The sequence below is a fragment of the Phyllobates terribilis genome, unplaced genomic scaffold (assembly GCF_046119375.1).
Source record: "Phyllobates terribilis strain yellow unplaced genomic scaffold, ASM4611937v1 Scaffold_7178__1_contigs__length_39453, whole genome shotgun sequence".
In the NCBI taxonomy this organism is placed as follows: domain Eukaryota; kingdom Metazoa; phylum Chordata; class Amphibia; order Anura; family Dendrobatidae; genus Phyllobates; species Phyllobates terribilis.
Window position 1 is genome coordinate 20,435 of NW_027369919.1, and position 19,020 is coordinate 39,454.

General features: G+C 45.0%; 15 non-coding genes across 15 annotated transcripts; all 15 read right to left on the bottom strand.

The window, feature by feature from the left end:
* Window positions 1–462: 462 nt before the first annotated feature.
* On the bottom strand, window positions 463–653 carry LOC141251543 (U2 spliceosomal RNA). Its single transcript, XR_012313236.1, has one exon. It is a non-coding gene; the product is annotated as a U2 spliceosomal RNA (small nuclear RNA).
* A 1,118-nt stretch (window positions 654–1,771) lies between these two features.
* On the bottom strand, window positions 1,772–1,962 carry LOC141251544 (U2 spliceosomal RNA). Its single transcript, XR_012313237.1, has one exon. It is a non-coding gene; the product is annotated as a U2 spliceosomal RNA (small nuclear RNA).
* Window positions 1,963–3,080: 1,118 nt separating this feature from the next.
* LOC141251545 (U2 spliceosomal RNA) lies at window positions 3,081–3,271 on the bottom strand. Its single transcript, XR_012313238.1, has one exon. It is a non-coding gene; the product is annotated as a U2 spliceosomal RNA (small nuclear RNA).
* A 1,118-nt stretch (window positions 3,272–4,389) lies between these two features.
* On the bottom strand, window positions 4,390–4,580 carry LOC141251546 (U2 spliceosomal RNA). The gene has a single exon (XR_012313239.1). It is a non-coding gene; the product is annotated as a U2 spliceosomal RNA (small nuclear RNA).
* A 1,118-nt stretch (window positions 4,581–5,698) lies between these two features.
* On the bottom strand, window positions 5,699–5,889 carry LOC141251547 (U2 spliceosomal RNA). Its single transcript, XR_012313240.1, has one exon. It is a non-coding gene; the product is annotated as a U2 spliceosomal RNA (small nuclear RNA).
* A 1,118-nt stretch (window positions 5,890–7,007) lies between these two features.
* On the bottom strand, window positions 7,008–7,198 carry LOC141251548 (U2 spliceosomal RNA). The gene has a single exon (XR_012313241.1). It is a non-coding gene; the product is annotated as a U2 spliceosomal RNA (small nuclear RNA).
* A 1,118-nt stretch (window positions 7,199–8,316) lies between these two features.
* On the bottom strand, window positions 8,317–8,507 carry LOC141251549 (U2 spliceosomal RNA). Its single transcript, XR_012313242.1, has one exon. It is a non-coding gene; the product is annotated as a U2 spliceosomal RNA (small nuclear RNA).
* A 1,118-nt stretch (window positions 8,508–9,625) lies between these two features.
* On the bottom strand, window positions 9,626–9,816 carry LOC141251550 (U2 spliceosomal RNA). Its single transcript, XR_012313243.1, has one exon. It is a non-coding gene; the product is annotated as a U2 spliceosomal RNA (small nuclear RNA).
* A 1,118-nt stretch (window positions 9,817–10,934) lies between these two features.
* Window positions 10,935–11,125, bottom strand: LOC141251551 (U2 spliceosomal RNA). The gene has a single exon (XR_012313244.1). It is a non-coding gene; the product is annotated as a U2 spliceosomal RNA (small nuclear RNA).
* Window positions 11,126–12,243: 1,118 nt separating this feature from the next.
* LOC141251552 (U2 spliceosomal RNA) lies at window positions 12,244–12,434 on the bottom strand. The gene has a single exon (XR_012313245.1). It is a non-coding gene; the product is annotated as a U2 spliceosomal RNA (small nuclear RNA).
* Window positions 12,435–13,552: 1,118 nt separating this feature from the next.
* Window positions 13,553–13,743, bottom strand: LOC141251554 (U2 spliceosomal RNA). The gene has a single exon (XR_012313247.1). It is a non-coding gene; the product is annotated as a U2 spliceosomal RNA (small nuclear RNA).
* A 1,118-nt stretch (window positions 13,744–14,861) lies between these two features.
* Window positions 14,862–15,052, bottom strand: LOC141251555 (U2 spliceosomal RNA). The gene has a single exon (XR_012313248.1). It is a non-coding gene; the product is annotated as a U2 spliceosomal RNA (small nuclear RNA).
* Window positions 15,053–16,168: 1,116 nt separating this feature from the next.
* Window positions 16,169–16,359, bottom strand: LOC141251556 (U2 spliceosomal RNA). The gene has a single exon (XR_012313249.1). It is a non-coding gene; the product is annotated as a U2 spliceosomal RNA (small nuclear RNA).
* A 1,117-nt stretch (window positions 16,360–17,476) lies between these two features.
* Window positions 17,477–17,667, bottom strand: LOC141251557 (U2 spliceosomal RNA). Its single transcript, XR_012313250.1, has one exon. It is a non-coding gene; the product is annotated as a U2 spliceosomal RNA (small nuclear RNA).
* Window positions 17,668–18,785: 1,118 nt separating this feature from the next.
* LOC141251558 (U2 spliceosomal RNA) lies at window positions 18,786–18,976 on the bottom strand. Its single transcript, XR_012313251.1, has one exon. It is a non-coding gene; the product is annotated as a U2 spliceosomal RNA (small nuclear RNA).
* Between the last annotated feature and the right edge of the window lie 44 nt (window positions 18,977–19,020).

Sequence of the window (19,020 nt, forward strand, 5' to 3'; positions counted from 1 at the left end):
AAAAAGAAATTTTAAGCGCAGCAGTGTAACCAGCGCACATACCTGTTAGCTCGGGTGAGTTTAAAAGGCTGCTGTTGATAACAAGGGCATTTGCTAAATAGATGGTGTGTGTGCAACAATATACTGAAAGGTCAATTATATTGTGCAGCTTATCTCACCACCTGTAGTTATTTAGGTGAAAGCTCCAAAATGCTTGCCTAATATGTCTGTTTATCCAAAAGGAAGTAGAAAGGGAGAGCTAGAAAGATAGCATTGCATCACATTACATGGCAATGCAATGCACAGTTGCTGAAGTTGAACCAAAATGAGCTTGTAATCTGGCTTCTGCAACTTTGAACATGAAAAATCCAATGAGGAGAAGAAAAGCAGAGCCAAAGAGTCCATCCCAAAATCCGACAAACAAGCAAAATGAACAAAAAACATTGAATTCAATTCTTTCTGATTTTAGAAACTGCATTAAAGAAGGGGTGCACCGGTCCTGGAGATACTGCAATACCAGGTCAATGCGTGGAGTGGACAGAGCAAGCTCTTTTTCCATCTCCCTGTTCTAAAAATCCATTTAATATATGGTCCCCAGATAGGGGACGTATCAGATATTAAACTGATAAGAACAGATACTACACTTGATCTTAGCCAAAAGGCCGAGAAGCGATAACCAGAATTGGTTTCAAACTACGGAGCCACCCAAGGATCCTAAAAAGTCCATTTGTGGAGATGAGCTCCTGGACTCCCGTTAAGAAGACATGTTGTCAACCTCTAGATCCCTTACATGCCTGCACTTTTCGGCTTGCTGCTGCTGCAATCCACGCGTTTTAGATCTGCATAACTCCACCTCTTTAAACACAGCACCTTCACCCCCTGCTGTTCCCACCCGCCTCAACACCGTTGGAAGGGAGGAGAACCAATTAAGGCGGGGGGTGGGGTGGAACGAGCAGCTGTCTACCCTTAGCAGGAGGGCTCCTGATTACATACCTCTCCTGCTGCTGCTGCTGCTGCTGGCTGTCCAGCAGCAGACTGAAGGTGGCTGCTGCTGTGCACAGGTATATAAAGGCTCAGAGCCTATTATGACACGCGCAGCCAGCGTTCCATTGCCACATTCCATCTACTGCAGGCAGGATACCTGGCTGGCTGAATGTCGCTGAGAAGCTCACAGAGACCGCCATAAGCAACAGTTTAACAGAATGCCACAGACTAATCAACCAAACTTTTTGGGTTGGGTTCTCTTTTATAGTCTGCAGGCATCAAATGAAAGAAGTCAGTGTTCCAGCAGAAGGAGACAACGTTTCAGAAAAGGCATTGTAGCAAACCAAAAAAGAAATTTTAAGCGCAGCAGTGTAACCAGCGCACATACCTGTTAGCTCGGGTGAGTTTAAAAGGCTGCTGTTGATAACAAGGGCATTTGCTAAATAGATGGTGTGTGTGCAACAATATACTGAAAGGTCAATTATATTGTGCAGCTTATCTCACCACCTGTAGTTATTTAGGTGAAAGCTCCAAAATGCTTGCCTAATATGTCTGTTTATCCAAAAGGAAGTAGAAAGGGAGAGCTAGAAAGATAGCATTGCATCACATTACATGGCAATGCAATGCACAGTTGCTGAAGTTGAACCAAAATGAGCTTGTAATCTGGCTTCTGCAACTTTGAACATGAAAAATCCAATGAGGAGAAGAAAAGCAGAGCCAAAGAGTCCATCCCAAAATCCGACAAACAAGCAAAATGAACAAAAAACATTGAATTCAATTCTTTCTGATTTTAGAAACTGCATTAAAGAAGGGGTGCACCGGTCCTGGAGATACTGCAATACCAGGTCAATGCGTGGAGTGGACAGAGCAAGCTCTTTTTCCATCTCCCTGTTCTAAAAATCCATTTAATATATGGTCCCCAGATAGGGGACGTATCAGATATTAAACTGATAAGAACAGATACTACACTTGATCTTAGCCAAAAGGCCGAGAAGCGATAACCAGAATTGGTTTCAAACTACGGAGCCACCCAAGGATCCTAAAAAGTCCATTTGTGGAGATGAGCTCCTGGACTCCCGTTAAGAAGACATGTTGTCAACCTCTAGATCCCTTACATGCCTGCACTTTTCGGCTTGCTGCTGCTGCAATCCACGCGTTTTAGATCTGCATAACTCCACCTCTTTAAACACAGCACCTTCACCCCCTGCTGTTCCCACCCGCCTCAACACCGTTGGAAGGGAGGAGAACCAATTAAGGCGGGGGGTGGGGTGGAACGAGCAGCTGTCTACCCTTAGCAGGAGGGCTCCTGATTACATACCTCTCCTGCTGCTGCTGCTGCTGCTGGCTGTCCAGCAGCAGACTGAAGGTGGCTGCTGCTGTGCACAGGTATATAAAGGCTCAGAGCCTATTATGACACGCGCAGCCAGCGTTCCATTGCCACATTCCATCTACTGCAGGCAGGATACCTGGCTGGCTGAATGTCGCTGAGAAGCTCACAGAGACCGCCATAAGCAACAGTTTAACAGAATGCCACAGACTAATCAACCAAACTTTTTGGGTTGGGTTCTCTTTTATAGTCTGCAGGCATTAAATGAAAGAAGTCAGTGTTCCAGCAGAAGGAGACAACGTTTCAGAAAAGGCATTGTAGCAAACCAAAAAAGAAATTTTAAGCGCAGCAGTGTAACCAGCGCACATACCTGTTAGCTCGGGTGAGTTTAAAAGGCTGCTGTTGATAACAAGGGCATTTGCTAAATAGATGGTGTGTGTGCAACAATATACTGAAAGGTCAATTATATTGTGCAGCTTATCTCACCACCTGTAGTTATTTAGGTGAAAGCTCCAAAATGCTTGCCTAATATGTCTGTTTATCCAAAAGGAAGTAGAAAGGGAGAGCTAGAAAGATAGCATTGCATCACATTACATGGCAATGCAATGCACAGTTGCTGAAGTTGAACCAAAATGAGCTTGTAATCTGGCTTCTGCAACTTTGAACATGAAAAATCCAATGAGGAGAAGAAAAGCAGAGCCAAAGAGTCCATCCCAAAATCCGACAAACAAGCAAAATGAACAAAAAACATTGAATTCAATTCTTTCTGATTTTAGAAACTGCATTAAAGAAGGGGTGCACCGGTCCTGGAGATACTGCAATACCAGGTCAATGCGTGGAGTGGACAGAGCAAGCTCTTTTTCCATCTCCCTGTTCTAAAAATCCATTTAATATATGGTCCCCAGATAGGGGACGTATCAGATATTAAACTGATAAGAACAGATACTACACTTGATCTTAGCCAAAAGGCCGAGAAGCGATAACCAGAATTGGTTTCAAACTACGGAGCCACCCAAGGATCCTAAAAAGTCCATTTGTGGAGATGAGCTCCTGGACTCCCGTTAAGAAGACATGTTGTCAACCTCTAGATCCCTTACATGCCTGCACTTTTCGGCTTGCTGCTGCTGCAATCCACGCGTTTTAGATCTGCATAACTCCACCTCTTTAAACACAGCACCTTCACCCCCTGCTGTTCCCACCCGCCTCAACACCGTTGGAAGGGAGGAGAACCAATTAAGGCGGGGGGTGGGGTGGAACGAGCAGCTGTCTACCCTTAGCAGGAGGGCTCCTGATTACATACCTCTCCTGCTGCTGCTGCTACTGCTGGCTGTCCAGCAGCAGACTGAAGGTGGCTGCTGCTGTGCACAGGTATATAAAGGCTCAGAGCCTATTATGACACGCGCAGCCAGCGTTCCATTGCCACATTCCATCTACTGCAGGCAGGATACCTGGCTGGCTGAATGTCGCTGAGAAGCTCACAGAGACCGCCATAAGCAACAGTTTAACAGAATGCCACAGACTAATCAACCAAACTTTTTGGGTTGGGTTCTCTTTTATAGTCTGCAGGCATTAAATGAAAGAAGTCAGTGTTCCAGCAGAAGGAGACAACGTTTCAGAAAAGGCATTGTAGCAAACCAAAAAAGAAATTTTAAGCGCAGCAGTGTAACCAGCGCACATACCTGTTAGCTCGGGTGAGTTTAAAAGGCTGCTGTTGATAACAAGGGCATTTGCTAAATAGATGGTGTGTGTGCAACAATATACTGAAAGGTCAATTATATTGTGCAGCTTATCTCACCACCTGTAGTTATTTAGGTGAAAGCTCCAAAATGCTTGCCTAATATGTCTGTTTATCCAAAAGGAAGTAGAAAGGGAGAGCTAGAAAGATAGCATTGCATCACATTACATGGCAATGCAATGCACAGTTGCTGAAGTTGAACCAAAATGAGCTTGTAATCTGGCTTCTGCAACTTTGAACATGAAAAATCCAATGAGGAGAAGAAAAGCAGAGCCAAAGAGTCCATCCCAAAATCCGACAAACAAGCAAAATGAACAAAAAACATTGAATTCAATTCTTTCTGATTTTAGAAACTGCATTAAAGAAGGGGTGCACCGGTCCTGGAGATACTGCAATACCAGGTCAATGCGTGGAGTGGACAGAGCAAGCTCTTTTTCCATCTCCCTGTTCTAAAAATCCATTTAATATATGGTCCCCAGATAGGGGACGTATCAGATATTAAACTGATAAGAACAGATACTACACTTGATCTTAGCCAAAAGGCCGAGAAGCGATAACCAGAATTGGTTTCAAACTACGGAGCCACCCAAGGATCCTAAAAAGTCCATTTGTGGAGATGAGCTCCTGGACTCCCGTTAAGAAGACATGTTGTCAACCTCTAGATCCCTTACATGCCTGCACTTTTCGGCTTGCTGCTGCTGCAATCCACGCGTTTTAGATCTGCATAACTCCACCTCTTTAAACACAGCACCTTCACCCCCTGCTGTTCCCACCCGCCTCAACACCGTTGGAAGGGAGGAGAACCAATTAAGGCGGGGGGTGGGGTGGAACGAGCAGCTGTCTACCCTTAGCAGGAGGGCTCCTGATTACATACCTCTCCTGCTGCTGCTGCTGCTGCTGGCTGTCCAGCAGCAGACTGAAGGTGGCTGCTGCTGTGCACAGGTATATAAAGGCTCAGAGCCTATTATGACACGCGCAGCCAGCGTTCCATTGCCACATTCCATCTACTGCAGGCAGGATACCTGGCTGGCTGAATGTCGCTGAGAAGCTCACAGAGACCGCCATAAGCAACAGTTTAACAGAATGCCACAGACTAATCAACCAAACTTTTTGGGTTGGGTTCTCTTTTATAGTCTGCAGGCATTAAATGAAAGAAGTCAGTGTTCCAGCAGAAGGAGACAACGTTTCAGAAAAGGCATTGTAGCAAACCAAAAAAGAAATTTTAAGCGCAGCAGTGTAACCAGCGCACATACCTGTTAGCTCGGGTGAGTTTAAAAGGCTGCTGTTGATAACAAGGGCATTTGCTAAATAGATGGTGTGTGTGCAACAATATACTGAAAGGTCAATTATATTGTGCAGCTTATCTCACCACCTGTAGTTATTTAGGTGAAAGCTCCAAAATGCTTGCCTAATATGTCTGTTTATCCAAAAGGAAGTAGAAAGGGAGAGCTAGAAAGATAGCATTGCATCACATTACATGGCAATGCAATGCACAGTTGCTGAAGTTGAACCAAAATGAGCTTGTAATCTGGCTTCTGCAACTTTGAACATGAAAAATCCAATGAGGAGAAGAAAAGCAGAGCCAAAGAGTCCATCCCAAAATCCGACAAACAAGCAAAATGAACAAAAAACATTGAATTCAATTCTTTCTGATTTTAGAAACTGCATTAAAGAAGGGGTGCACCGGTCCTGGAGATACTGCAATACCAGGTCAATGCGTGGAGTGGACAGAGCAAGCTCTTTTTCCATCTCCCTGTTCTAAAAATCCATTTAATATATGGTCCCCAGATAGGGGACGTATCAGATATTAAACTGATAAGAACAGATACTACACTTGATCTTAGCCAAAAGGCCGAGAAGCGATAACCAGAATTGGTTTCAAACTACGGAGCCACCCAAGGATCCTAAAAAGTCCATTTGTGGAGATGAGCTCCTGGACTCCCGTTAAGAAGACATGTTGTCAACCTCTAGATCCCTTACATGCCTGCACTTTTCGGCTTGCTGCTGCTGCAATCCACGCGTTTTAGATCTGCATAACTCCACCTCTTTAAACACAGCACCTTCACCCCCTGCTGTTCCCACCCGCCTCAACACCGTTGGAAGGGAGGAGAACCAATTAAGGCGGGGGGTGGGGTGGAACGAGCAGCTGTCTACCCTTAGCAGGAGGGCTCCTGATTACATACCTCTCCTGCTGCTGCTGCTGCTGCTGGCTGTCCAGCAGCAGACTGAAGGTGGCTGCTGCTGTGCACAGGTATATAAAGGCTCAGAGCCTATTATGACACGCGCAGCCAGCGTTCCATTGCCACATTCCATCTACTGCAGGCAGGATACCTGGCTGGCTGAATGTCGCTGAGAAGCTCACAGAGACCGCCATAAGCAACAGTTTAACAGAATGCCACAGACTAATCAACCAAACTTTTTGGGTTGGGTTCTCTTTTATAGTCTGCAGGCATTAAATGAAAGAAGTCAGTGTTCCAGCAGAAGGAGACAACGTTTCAGAAAAGGCATTGTAGCAAACCAAAAAAGAAATTTTAAGCGCAGCAGTGTAACCAGCGCACATACCTGTTAGCTCGGGTGAGTTTAAAAGGCTGCTGTTGATAACAAGGGCATTTGCTAAATAGATGGTGTGTGTGCAACAATATACTGAAAGGTCAATTATATTGTGCAGCTTATCTCACCACCTGTAGTTATTTAGGTGAAAGCTCCAAAATGCTTGCCTAATATGTCTGTTTATCCAAAAGGAAGTAGAAAGGGAGAGCTAGAAAGATAGCATTGCATCACATTACATGGCAATGCAATGCACAGTTGCTGAAGTTGAACCAAAATGAGCTTGTAATCTGGCTTCTGCAACTTTGAACATGAAAAATCCAATGAGGAGAAGAAAAGCAGAGCCAAAGAGTCCATCCCAAAATCCGACAAACAAGCAAAATGAACAAAAAACATTGAATTCAATTCTTTCTGATTTTAGAAACTGCATTAAAGAAGGGGTGCACCGGTCCTGGAGATACTGCAATACCAGGTCAATGCGTGGAGTGGACAGAGCAAGCTCTTTTTCCATCTCCCTGTTCTAAAAATCCATTTAATATATGGTCCCCAGATAGGGGACGTATCAGATATTAAACTGATAAGAACAGATACTACACTTGATCTTAGCCAAAAGGCCGAGAAGCGATAACCAGAATTGGTTTCAAACTACGGAGCCACCCAAGGATCCTAAAAAGTCCATTTGTGGAGATGAGCTCCTGGACTCCCGTTAAGAAGACATGTTGTCAACCTCTAGATCCCTTACATGCCTGCACTTTTCGGCTTGCTGCTGCTGCAATCCACGCGTTTTAGATCTGCATAACTCCACCTCTTTAAACACAGCACCTTCACCCCCTGCTGTTCCCACCCGCCTCAACACCGTTGGAAGGGAGGAGAACCAATTAAGGCGGGGGGTGGGGTGGAACGAGCAGCTGTCTACCCTTAGCAGGAGGGCTCCTGATTACATACCTCTCCTGCTGCTGCTGCTGCTGCTGGCTGTCCAGCAGCAGACTGAAGGTGGCTGCTGCTGTGCACAGGTATATAAAGGCTCAGAGCCTATTATGACACGCGCAGCCAGCGTTCCATTGCCACATTCCATCTACTGCAGGCAGGATACCTGGCTGGCTGAATGTCGCTGAGAAGCTCACAGAGACCGCCATAAGCAACAGTTTAACAGAATGCCACAGACTAATCAACCAAACTTTTTGGGTTGGGTTCTCTTTTATAGTCTGCAGGCATTAAATGAAAGAAGTCAGTGTTCCAGCAGAAGGAGACAACGTTTCAGAAAAGGCATTGTAGCAAACCAAAAAAGAAATTTTAAGCGCAGCAGTGTAACCAGCGCACATACCTGTTAGCTCGGGTGAGTTTAAAAGGCTGCTGTTGATAACAAGGGCATTTGCTAAATAGATGGTGTGTGTGCAACAATATACTGAAAGGTCAATTATATTGTGCAGCTTATCTCACCACCTGTAGTTATTTAGGTGAAAGCTCCAAAATGCTTGCCTAATATGTCTGTTTATCCAAAAGGAAGTAGAAAGGGAGAGCTAGAAAGATAGCATTGCATCACATTACATGGCAATGCAATGCACAGTTGCTGAAGTTGAACCAAAATGAGCTTGTAATCTGGCTTCTGCAACTTTGAACATGAAAAATCCAATGAGGAGAAGAAAAGCAGAGCCAAAGAGTCCATCCCAAAATCCGACAAACAAGCAAAATGAACAAAAAACATTGAATTCAATTCTTTCTGATTTTAGAAACTGCATTAAAGAAGGGGTGCACCGGTCCTGGAGATACTGCAATACCAGGTCAATGCGTGGAGTGGACAGAGCAAGCTCTTTTTCCATCTCCCTGTTCTAAAAATCCATTTAATATATGGTCCCCAGATAGGGGACGTATCAGATATTAAACTGATAAGAACAGATACTACACTTGATCTTAGCCAAAAGGCCGAGAAGCGATAACCAGAATTGGTTTCAAACTACGGAGCCACCCAAGGATCCTAAAAAGTCCATTTGTGGAGATGAGCTCCTGGACTCCCGTTAAGAAGACATGTTGTCAACCTCTAGATCCCTTACATGCCTGCACTTTTCGGCTTGCTGCTGCTGCAATCCACGCGTTTTAGATCTGCATAACTCCACCTCTTTAAACACAGCACCTTCACCCCCTGCTGTTCCCACCCGCCTCAACACCGTTGGAAGGGAGGAGAACCAATTAAGGCGGGGGGTGGGGTGGAACGAGCAGCTGTCTACCCTTAGCAGGAGGGCTCCTGATTACATACCTCTCCTGCTGCTGCTGCTGCTGCTGGCTGTCCAGCAGCAGACTGAAGGTGGCTGCTGCTGTGCACAGGTATATAAAGGCTCAGAGCCTATTATGACACGCGCAGCCAGCGTTCCATTGCCACATTCCATCTACTGCAGGCAGGATACCTGGCTGGCTGAATGTCGCTGAGAAGCTCACAGAGACCGCCATAAGCAACAGTTTAACAGAATGCCACAGACTAATCAACCAAACTTTTTGGGTTGGGTTCTCTTTTATAGTCTGCAGGCATTAAATGAAAGAAGTCAGTGTTCCAGCAGAAGGAGACAACGTTTCAGAAAAGGCATTGTAGCAAACCAAAAAAGAAATTTTAAGCGCAGCAGTGTAACCAGCGCACATACCTGTTAGCTCGGGTGAGTTTAAAAGGCTGCTGTTGATAACAAGGGCATTTGCTAAATAGATGGTGTGTGTGCAACAATATACTGAAAGGTCAATTATATTGTGCAGCTTATCTCACCACCTGTAGTTATTTAGGTGAAAGCTCCAAAATGCTTGCCTAATATGTCTGTTTATCCAAAAGGAAGTAGAAAGGGAGAGCTAGAAAGATAGCATTGCATCACATTACATGGCAATGCAATGCACAGTTGCTGAAGTTGAACCAAAATGAGCTTGTAATCTGGCTTCTGCAACTTTGAACATGAAAAATCCAATGAGGAGAAGAAAAGCAGAGCCAAAGAGTCCATCCCAAAATCCGACAAACAAGCAAAATGAACAAAAAACATTGAATTCAATTCTTTCTGATTTTAGAAACTGCATTAAAGAAGGGGTGCACCGGTCCTGGAGATACTGCAATACCAGGTCAATGCGTGGAGTGGACAGAGCAAGCTCTTTTTCCATCTCCCTGTTCTAAAAATCCATTTAATATATGGTCCCCAGATAGGGGACGTATCAGATATTAAACTGATAAGAACAGATACTACACTTGATCTTAGCCAAAAGGCCGAGAAGCGATAACCAGAATTGGTTTCAAACTACGGAGCCACCCAAGGATCCTAAAAAGTCCATTTGTGGAGATGAGCTCCTGGACTCCCGTTAAGAAGACATGTTGTCAACCTCTAGATCCCTTACATGCCTGCACTTTTCGGCTTGCTGCTGCTGCAATCCACGCGTTTTAGATCTGCATAACTCCACCTCTTTAAACACAGCACCTTCACCCCCTGCTGTTCCCACCCGCCTCAACACCGTTGGAAGGGAGGAGAACCAATTAAGGCGGGGGGTGGGGTGGAACGAGCAGCTGTCTACCCTTAGCAGGAGGGCTCCTGATTACATACCTCTCCTGCTGCTGCTGCTGCTGCTGGCTGTCCAGCAGCAGACTGAAGGTGGCTGCTGCTGTGCACAGGTATATAAAGGCTCAGAGCCTATTATGACACGCGCAGCCAGCGTTCCATTGCCACATTCCATCTACTGCAGGCAGGATACCTGGCTGGCTGAATGTCGCTGAGAAGCTCACAGAGACCGCCATAAGCAACAGTTTAACAGAATGCCACAGACTAATCAACCAAACTTTTTGGGTTGGGTTCTCTTTTATAGTCTGCAGGCATTAAATGAAAGAAGTCAGTGTTCCAGCAGAAGGAGACAACGTTTCAGAAAAGGCATTGTAGCAAACCAAAAAAGAAATTTTAAGCGCAGCAGTGTAACCAGCGCACATACCTGTTAGCTCGGGTGAGTTTAAAAGGCTGCTGTTGATAACAAGGGCATTTGCTAAATAGATGGTGTGTGTGCAACAATATACTGAAAGGTCAATTATATTGTGCAGCTTATCTCACCACCTGTAGTTATTTAGGTGAAAGCTCCAAAATGCTTGCCTAATATGTCTGTTTATCCAAAAGGAAGTAGAAAGGGAGAGCTAGAAAGATAGCATTGCATCACATTACATGGCAATGCAATGCACAGTTGCTGAAGTTGAACCAAAATGAGCTTGTAATCTGGCTTCTGCAACTTTGAACATGAAAAATCCAATGAGGAGAAGAAAAGCAGAGCCAAAGAGTCCATCCCAAAATCCGACAAACAAGCAAAATGAACAAAAAACATTGAATTCAATTCTTTCTGATTTTAGAAACTGCATTAAAGAAGGGGTGCACCGGTCCTGGAGATACTGCAATACCAGGTCAATGCGTGGAGTGGACAGAGCAAGCTCTTTTTCCATCTCCCTGTTCTAAAAATCCATTTAATATATGGTCCCCAGATAGGGGACGTATCAGATATTAAACTGATAAGAACAGATACTACACTTGATCTTAGCCAAAAGGCCGAGAAGCGATAACCAGAATTGGTTTCAAACTACGGAGCCACCCAAGGATCCTAAAAAGTCCATTTGTGGAGATGAGCTCCTGGACTCCCGTTAAGAAGACATGTTGTCAACCTCTAGATCCCTTACATGCCTGCACTTTTCGGCTTGCTGCTGCTGCAATCCACGCGTTTTAGATCTGCATAACTCCACCTCTTTAAACACAGCACCTTCACCCCCTGCTGTTCCCACCCGCCTCAACACCGTTGGAAGGGAGGAGAACCAATTAAGGCGGGGGGTGGGGTGGAACGAGCAGCTGTCTACCCTTAGCAGGAGGGCTCCTGATTACATACCTCTCCTGCTGCTGCTGCTGCTGCTGGCTGTCCAGCAGCAGACTGAAGGTGGCTGCTGCTGTGCACAGGTATATAAAGGCTCAGAGCCTATTATGACACGCGCAGCCAGCGTTCCATTGCCACATTCCATCTACTGCAGGCAGGATACCTGGCTGGCTGAATGTCGCTGAGAAGCTCACAGAGACCGCCATAAGCAACAGTTTAACAGAATGCCACAGACTAATCAACCAAACTTTTTGGGTTGGGTTCTCTTTTATAGTCTGCAGGCATTAAATGAAAGAAGTCAGTGTTCCAGCAGAAGGAGACAACGTTTCAGAAAAGGCATTGTAGCAAACCAAAAAAGAAATTTTAAGCGCAGCAGTGTAACCAGCGCACATACCTGTTAGCTCGGGTGAGTTTAAAAGGCTGCTGTTGATAACAAGGGCATTTGCTAAATAGATGGTGTGTGTGCAACAATATACTGAAAGGTCAATTATATTGTGCAGCTTATCTCACCACCTGTAGTTATTTAGGTGAAAGCTCCAAAATGCTTGCCTAATATGTCTGTTTATCCAAAAGGAAGTAGAAAGGGAGAGCTAGAAAGATAGCATTGCATCACATTACATGGCAATGCAATGCACAGTTGCTGAAGTTGAACCAAAATGAGCTTGTAATCTGGCTTCTGCAACTTTGAACATGAAAAATCCAATGAGGAGAAGAAAAGCAGAGCCAAAGAGTCCATCCCAAAATCCGACAAACAAGCAAAATGAACAAAAAACATTGAATTCAATTCTTTCTGATTTTAGAAACTGCATTAAAGAAGGGGTGCACCGGTCCTGGAGATACTGCAATACCAGGTCAATGCGTGGAGTGGACAGAGCAAGCTCTTTTTCCATCTCCCTGTTCTAAAAATCCATTTAATATATGGTCCCCAGATAGGGGACGTATCAGATATTAAACTGATAAGAACAGATACTACACTTGATCTTAGCCAAAAGGCCGAGAAGCGATAACCAGAATTGGTTTCAAACTACGGAGCCACCCAAGGATCCTAAAAAGTCCATTTGTGGAGATGAGCTCCTGGACTCCCGTTAAGAAGACATGTTGTCAACCTCTAGATCCCTTACATGCCTGCACTTTTCGGCTTGCTGCTGCTGCAATCCACGCGTTTTAGATCTGCATAACTCCACCTCTTTAAACACAGCACCTTCACCCCCTGCTGTTCCCACCCGCCTCAACACCGTTGGAAGGGAGGAGAACCAATTAAGGCGGGGGGTGGGGTGGAACGAGCAGCTGTCTACCCTTAGCAGGAGGGCTCCTGATTACATACCTCTCCTGCTGCTGCTGCTGCTGCTGGCTGTCCAGCAGCAGACTGAAGGTGGCTGCTGCTGTGCACAGGTATATAAAGGCTCAGAGCCTATTATGACACGCGCAGCCAGCGTTCCATTGCCACATTCCATCTACTGCAGGCAGGATACCTGGCTGGCTGAATGTCGCTGAGAAGCTCACAGAGACCGCCATAAGCAACAGTTTAACAGAATGCCACAGACTAATCAACCAAACTTTTTGGGTTGGGTTCTCTTTTATAGTCTGCAGGCATTAAATGAAAGAAGTCAGTGTTCCAGCAGAAGGAGACAACGTTTCAGAAAAGGCATTGTAGCAAACCAAAAAAGAAATTTTAAGCGCAGCAGTGTAACCAGCGCACATACCTGTTAGCTCGGGTGAGTTTAAAAGGCTGCTGTTGATAACAAGGGCATTTGCTAAATAGATGGTGTGTGTGCAACAATATACTGAAAGGTCAATTATATTGTGCAGCTTATCTCACCACCTGTAGTTATTTAGGTGAAAGCTCCAAAATGCTTGCCTAATATGTCTGTTTATCCAAAAGGAAGTAGAAAGGGAGAGCTAGAAAGATAGCATTGCATCACATTACATGGCAATGCAATGCACAGTTGCTGAAGTTGAACCAAAATGAGCTTGTAATCTGGCTTCTGCAACTTTGAACATGAAAAATCCAATGAGGAGAAGAAAAGCAGAGCCAAAGAGTCCATCCCAAAATCCGACAAACAAGCAAAATGAACAAAAAACATTGAATTCAATTCTTTCTGATTTTAGAAACTGCATTAAAGAAGGGGTGCACCGGTCCTGGAGATACTGCAATACCAGGTCAATGCGTGGAGTGGACAGAGCAAGCTCTTTTTCCATCTCCCTGTTCTAAAAATCCATTTAATATATGGTCCCCAGATAGGGGACGTATCAGATATTAAACTGATAAGAACAGATACTACACTTGATCTTAGCCAAAAGGCCGAGAAGCGATAACCAGAATTGGTTTCAAACTACGGAGCCACCCAAGGATCCTAAAAAGTCCATTTGTGGAGATGAGCTCCTGGACTCCCGTTAAGAAGACATGTTGTCAACCTCTAGATCCCTTACATGCCTGCACTTTTCGGCTTGCTGCTGCTGCAATCCACGCGTTTTAGATCTGCATAACTCCACCTCTTTAAACACAGCACCTTCACCCCCTGCTGTTCCCACCCGCCTCAACACCGTTGGAAGGGAGGAGAACCAATTAAGGCGGGGGGTGGGGTGGAACGAGCAGCTGTCTACCCTTAGCAGGAGGGCTCCTGATTACATACCTCTCCTGCTGCTGCTGCTGCTGCTGGCTGTCCAGCAGCAGACTGAAGGTGGCTGCTGCTGTGCACAGGTATATAAAGGCTCAGAGCCTATTATGACACGCGCAGCCAGCGTTCCATTGCCACATTCCATCTACTGCAGGCAGGATACCTGGCTGGCTGAATGTCGCTGAGAAGCTCACAGAGACCGCCATAAGCAACAGTTTAACAGAATGCCACAGACTAATCAACCAAACTTTTTGGGTTGGGTTCTCTTTTATAGTCTGCAGGCATTAAATGAAAGAAGTCAGTGTTCCAGCAGAAGGAGACAACGTTTCAGAAAAGGCATTGTAGCAAACCAAAAAAGAAATTTTAAGCGCAGCAGTGTAACCAGCGCACATACCTGTTAGCTCGGGTGAGTTTAAAAGGCTGCTGTTGATAACAAGGGCATTTGCTAAATAGATGGTGTGTGTGCAACAATATACTGAAAGGTCAATTATATTGTGCAGCTTATCTCACCACCTGTAGTTATTTAGGTGAAAGCTCCAAAATGCTTGCCTAATATGTCTGTTTATCCAAAAGGAAGTAGAAAGGGAGAGCTAGAAAGATAGCATTGCATCACATTACATGGCAATGCAATGCACAGTTGCTGAAGTTGAACCAAAATGAGCTTGTAATCTGGCTTCTGCAACTTTGAACATGAAAAATCCAATGAGGAGAAGAAAAGCAGAGCCAAAGAGTCCATCCCAAAATCCGACAAACAAGCAAAATGAACAAAAAACATTGAATTCAATTCTTTCTGATTTTAGAAACTGCATTAAAGAAGGGGTGCACCGGTCCTGGAGATACTGCAATACCAGGTCAATGCGTGGAGTGGACAGAGCAAGCTCTTTTTCCATCTCCCTGTTCTAAAAATCCATTTAATATATGGTCCCCAGATAGGGGACGTATCAGATATTAAACTGATAAGAACAGATACTACACTTGATCTTAGCCAAAAGGCCGAGAAGCGATAACCAGAATTGGTTTCAAACTACGGAGCCACCCAAGGATCCTAAAAAGTCCATTTGTGGAGATGAGCTCCTGGACTCCCGTTAAGAAGACATGTTGTCAACCTCTAGATCCCTTACATGCCTGCACTTTTCGGCTTGCTGCTGCTGCAATCCACGCGTTTTAGATCTGCATAACTCCACCTCTTTAAACACAGCACCTTCACCCCCTGCTGTTCCCACCCGCCTCAACACCGTTGGAAGGGAGGAGAACCAATTAAGGCGGGGGGTGGGGTGGAACGAGCAGCTGTCTACCCTTAGCAGGAGGGCTCCTGATTACATACCTCTCCTGCTGCTGCTGCTGCTGCTGGCTGTCCAGCAGCAGACTGAAGGTGGCTGCTGCTGTGCACAGGTATATAAAGGCTCAGAGCCTATTATGACACGCGCAGCCAGCGTTCCATTGCCACATTCCATCTACTGCAGGCAGGATACCTGGCTGGCTGAATGTCGCTGAGAAGCTCACAGAGACCGCCATAAGCAACAGTTTAACAGAATGCCACAGACTAATCAACCAAACTTTTTGGGTTGGGTTCTCTTTTATAGTCTGCAGGCATTAAATGAAAGAAGTCAGTGTTCCAGCAGAAGGAGACAACGTTTCAGAAAAGGCATTGTAGCAAACCAAAAAAGAAATTTTAAGCGCAGCAGTGTAACCAGCGCACATACCTGTTAGCTCGGGTGAGTTTAAAGGCTGCTGTTGATAACAAGGGCATTTGCTAAATAGATGGTGTGTGTGCAACAATATACTGAAAGGTCAATTATATTGTGCAGCTTATCTCACCACCTGTAGTTATTTAGGTGAAAGCTCCAAAATGCTTGCCTAATATGTCTGTTTATCCAAAAGGAAGTAGAAAGGGAGAGCTAGAAAGATAGCATTGCATCACATTACATGGCAATGCAATGCACAGTTGCTGAAGTTGAACCAAAATGAGCTTGTAATCTGGCTTCTGCAACTTTGAACATGAAAAATCCAATGAGGAGAAGAAAAGCAGAGCCAAGAGTCCATCCCAAAATCCGACAAACAAGCAAAATGAACAAAAAACATTGAATTCAATTCTTTCTGATTTTAGAAACTGCATTAAAGAAGGGGTGCACCGGTCCTGGAGATACTGCAATACCAGGTCAATGCGTGGAGTGGACAGAGCAAGCTCTTTTTCCATCTCCCTGTTCTAAAAATCCATTTAATATATGGTCCCCAGATAGGGGACGTATCAGATATTAAACTGATAAGAACAGATACTACACTTGATCTTAGCCAAAAGGCCGAGAAGCGATAACCAGAATTGGTTTCAAACTACGGAGCCACCCAAGGATCCTAAAAAGTCCATTTGTGGAGATGAGCTCCTGGACTCCCGTTAAGAAGACATGTTGTCAACCTCTAGATCCCTTACATGCCTGCACTTTTCGGCTTGCTGCTGCTGCAATCCACGCGTTTTAGATCTGCATAACTCCACCTCTTTAAACACAGCACCTTCACCCCCTGCTGTTCCCACCCGCCTCAACACCGTTGGAAGGGAGGAGAACCAATTAAGGCGGGGGGTGGGGTGGAACGAGCAGCTGTCTACCCTTAGCAGGAGGGCTCCTGATTACATACCTCTCCTGCTGCTGCTGCTGCTGCTGGCTGTCCAGCAGCAGACTGAAGGTGGCTGCTGCTGTGCACAGGTATATAAAGGCTCAGAGCCTATTATGACACGCGCAGCCAGCGTTCCATTGCCACATTCCATCTACTGCAGGCAGGATACCTGGCTGGCTGAATGTCGCTGAGAAGCTCACAGAGACCGCCATAAGCAACAGTTTAACAGAATGCCACAGACTAATCAACCAAACTTTTTGGGTTGGGTTCTCTTTTATAGTCTGCAGGCATTAAATGAAAGAAGTCAGTGTTCCAGCAGAAGGAGACAACGTTTCAGAAAAGGCATTGTAGCAAACCAAAAAAGAAATTTTAAGCGCAGCAGTGTAACCAGCGCACATACCTGTTAGCTCGGGTGAGTTTAAAAGGCTGCTGTTGATAACAAGGGCATTTGCTAAATAGATGGTGTGTGTGCAACAATATACTGAAAGGTCAATTATATTGTGCAGCTTATCTCACCACCTGTAGTTATTTAGGTGAAAGCTCCAAAATGCTTGCCTAATATGTCTGTTTATCCAAAAGGAAGTAGAAAGGGAGAGCTAGAAAGATAGCATTGCATCACATTACATGGCAATGCAATGCACAGTTGCTGAAGTTGAACCAAAATGAGCTTGTAATCTGGCTTCTGCAACTTTGAACATGAAAAATCCAATGAGGAGAAGAAAAGCAGAGCCAAAGAGTCCATCCAAAATCCGACAAACAAGCAAAATGAACAAAAAACATTGAATTCAATTCTTTCTGATTTTAGAAACTGCATTAAAGAAGGGGTGCACCGGTCCTGGAGATACTGCAATACCAGGTCAATGCGTGGAGTGGACAGAGCAAGCTCTTTTTCCATCTCCCTGTTCTAAAAATCCATTTAATATATGGTCCCCAGATAGGGGACGTATCAGATATTAAACTGATAAGAACAGATACTACACTTGATCTTAGCCAAAAGGCCGAGAAGCGATAACCAGAATTGGTTTCAAACTACGGAGCCACCCAAGGATCCTAAAAAGTCCATTTGTGGAGATGAGCTCCTGGACTCCCGTTAAGAAGACATGTTGTCAACCTCTAGATCCCTTACATGCCTGCACTTTTCGGCTTGCTGCTGCTGCAATCCACGCGTTTTAGATCTGCATAACTCCACCTCTTTAAACACAGCACCTTCACCCCCTGCTGTTCCCACCCGCCTCAACACCGTTGGAAGGGAGGAGAACCAATTAAGGCGGGGGGTGGGGTGGAACGAGCAGCTGTCTACCCTTAGCAGGAGGGCTCCTGATTACATACCTCTCCTGCTGCTGCTGCTGCTGCTGGCTGTCCAGCAGCAGACTGAAGGTGGCTGCTGCTGTGCACAGGTATATAAAGGCTCAGAGCCTATTATGACACGCGCAGCCAGCGTTCCATTGCCACATTCCATCTACTGCAGGCAGGATACCTGGCTGGCTGAATGTCGCTGAGAAGCTCACAGAGACCGCCATAAGCAACAGTTTAACAGAATGCCACAGACTAATCAACCAAACTTTTTGGGTTGGGTTCTCTTTTATAGTCTGCAGGCATTAAATGAAAGAAGTCAGTGTTCCAGCAGAAGGAGACAACGTTTCAGAAAAGGCATTGTAGCAAACCAAAAAAGAAATTTTAAGCGCAGCAGTGTAACCAGCGCACATACCTGTTAGCTCGGGTGAGTTTAAAAGGCTGCTGTTGATAACAAGGGCATTTGCTAAATAGATGGTGTGTGTGCAACAATATACTGAAAGGTCAATTATATTGTGCAGCTTATCTCACCACCTGTAGTTATTTAGGTGAAAGCTCCAAAATGCTTGCCTAATATGTCTGTTTATCCAAAAGGAAGTAGAAAGGGAGAGCTAGAAAGATAGCATTGCATCACATTACATGGCAATGCAATGCACAGTTGCTGAAGTTGAACCAAAATGAGCTTGTAATCTGGCTTCTGCAACTTTGAACATGAAAAATCCAATGAGGAGAAGAAAAGCAGAGCCAAAGAGTCCATCCCAAAATCCGACAAACAAGCAAAATGAACAAAAAACATTGAATTCAATTCTTTCTGATTTTAGAAACTGCATTAAAGAAGGGGTGCACCGGTCCTGGAGATACTGCAATACCAGGTCAATGCGTGGAGTGGACAGAGCAAGCTCTTTTTCCATCTCCCTGTTCTAAAAATCCATTTAATATATGGTCCCCAGATAGGGGACGTATCAGATATTAAACTGATAAGAACAGATACTACACTTGATCTTAGCCAAAAGGCCGAGAAGCGATAACCAGAATTGGTTTCAAACTACGGAGCCACCCAAGGATCCTAA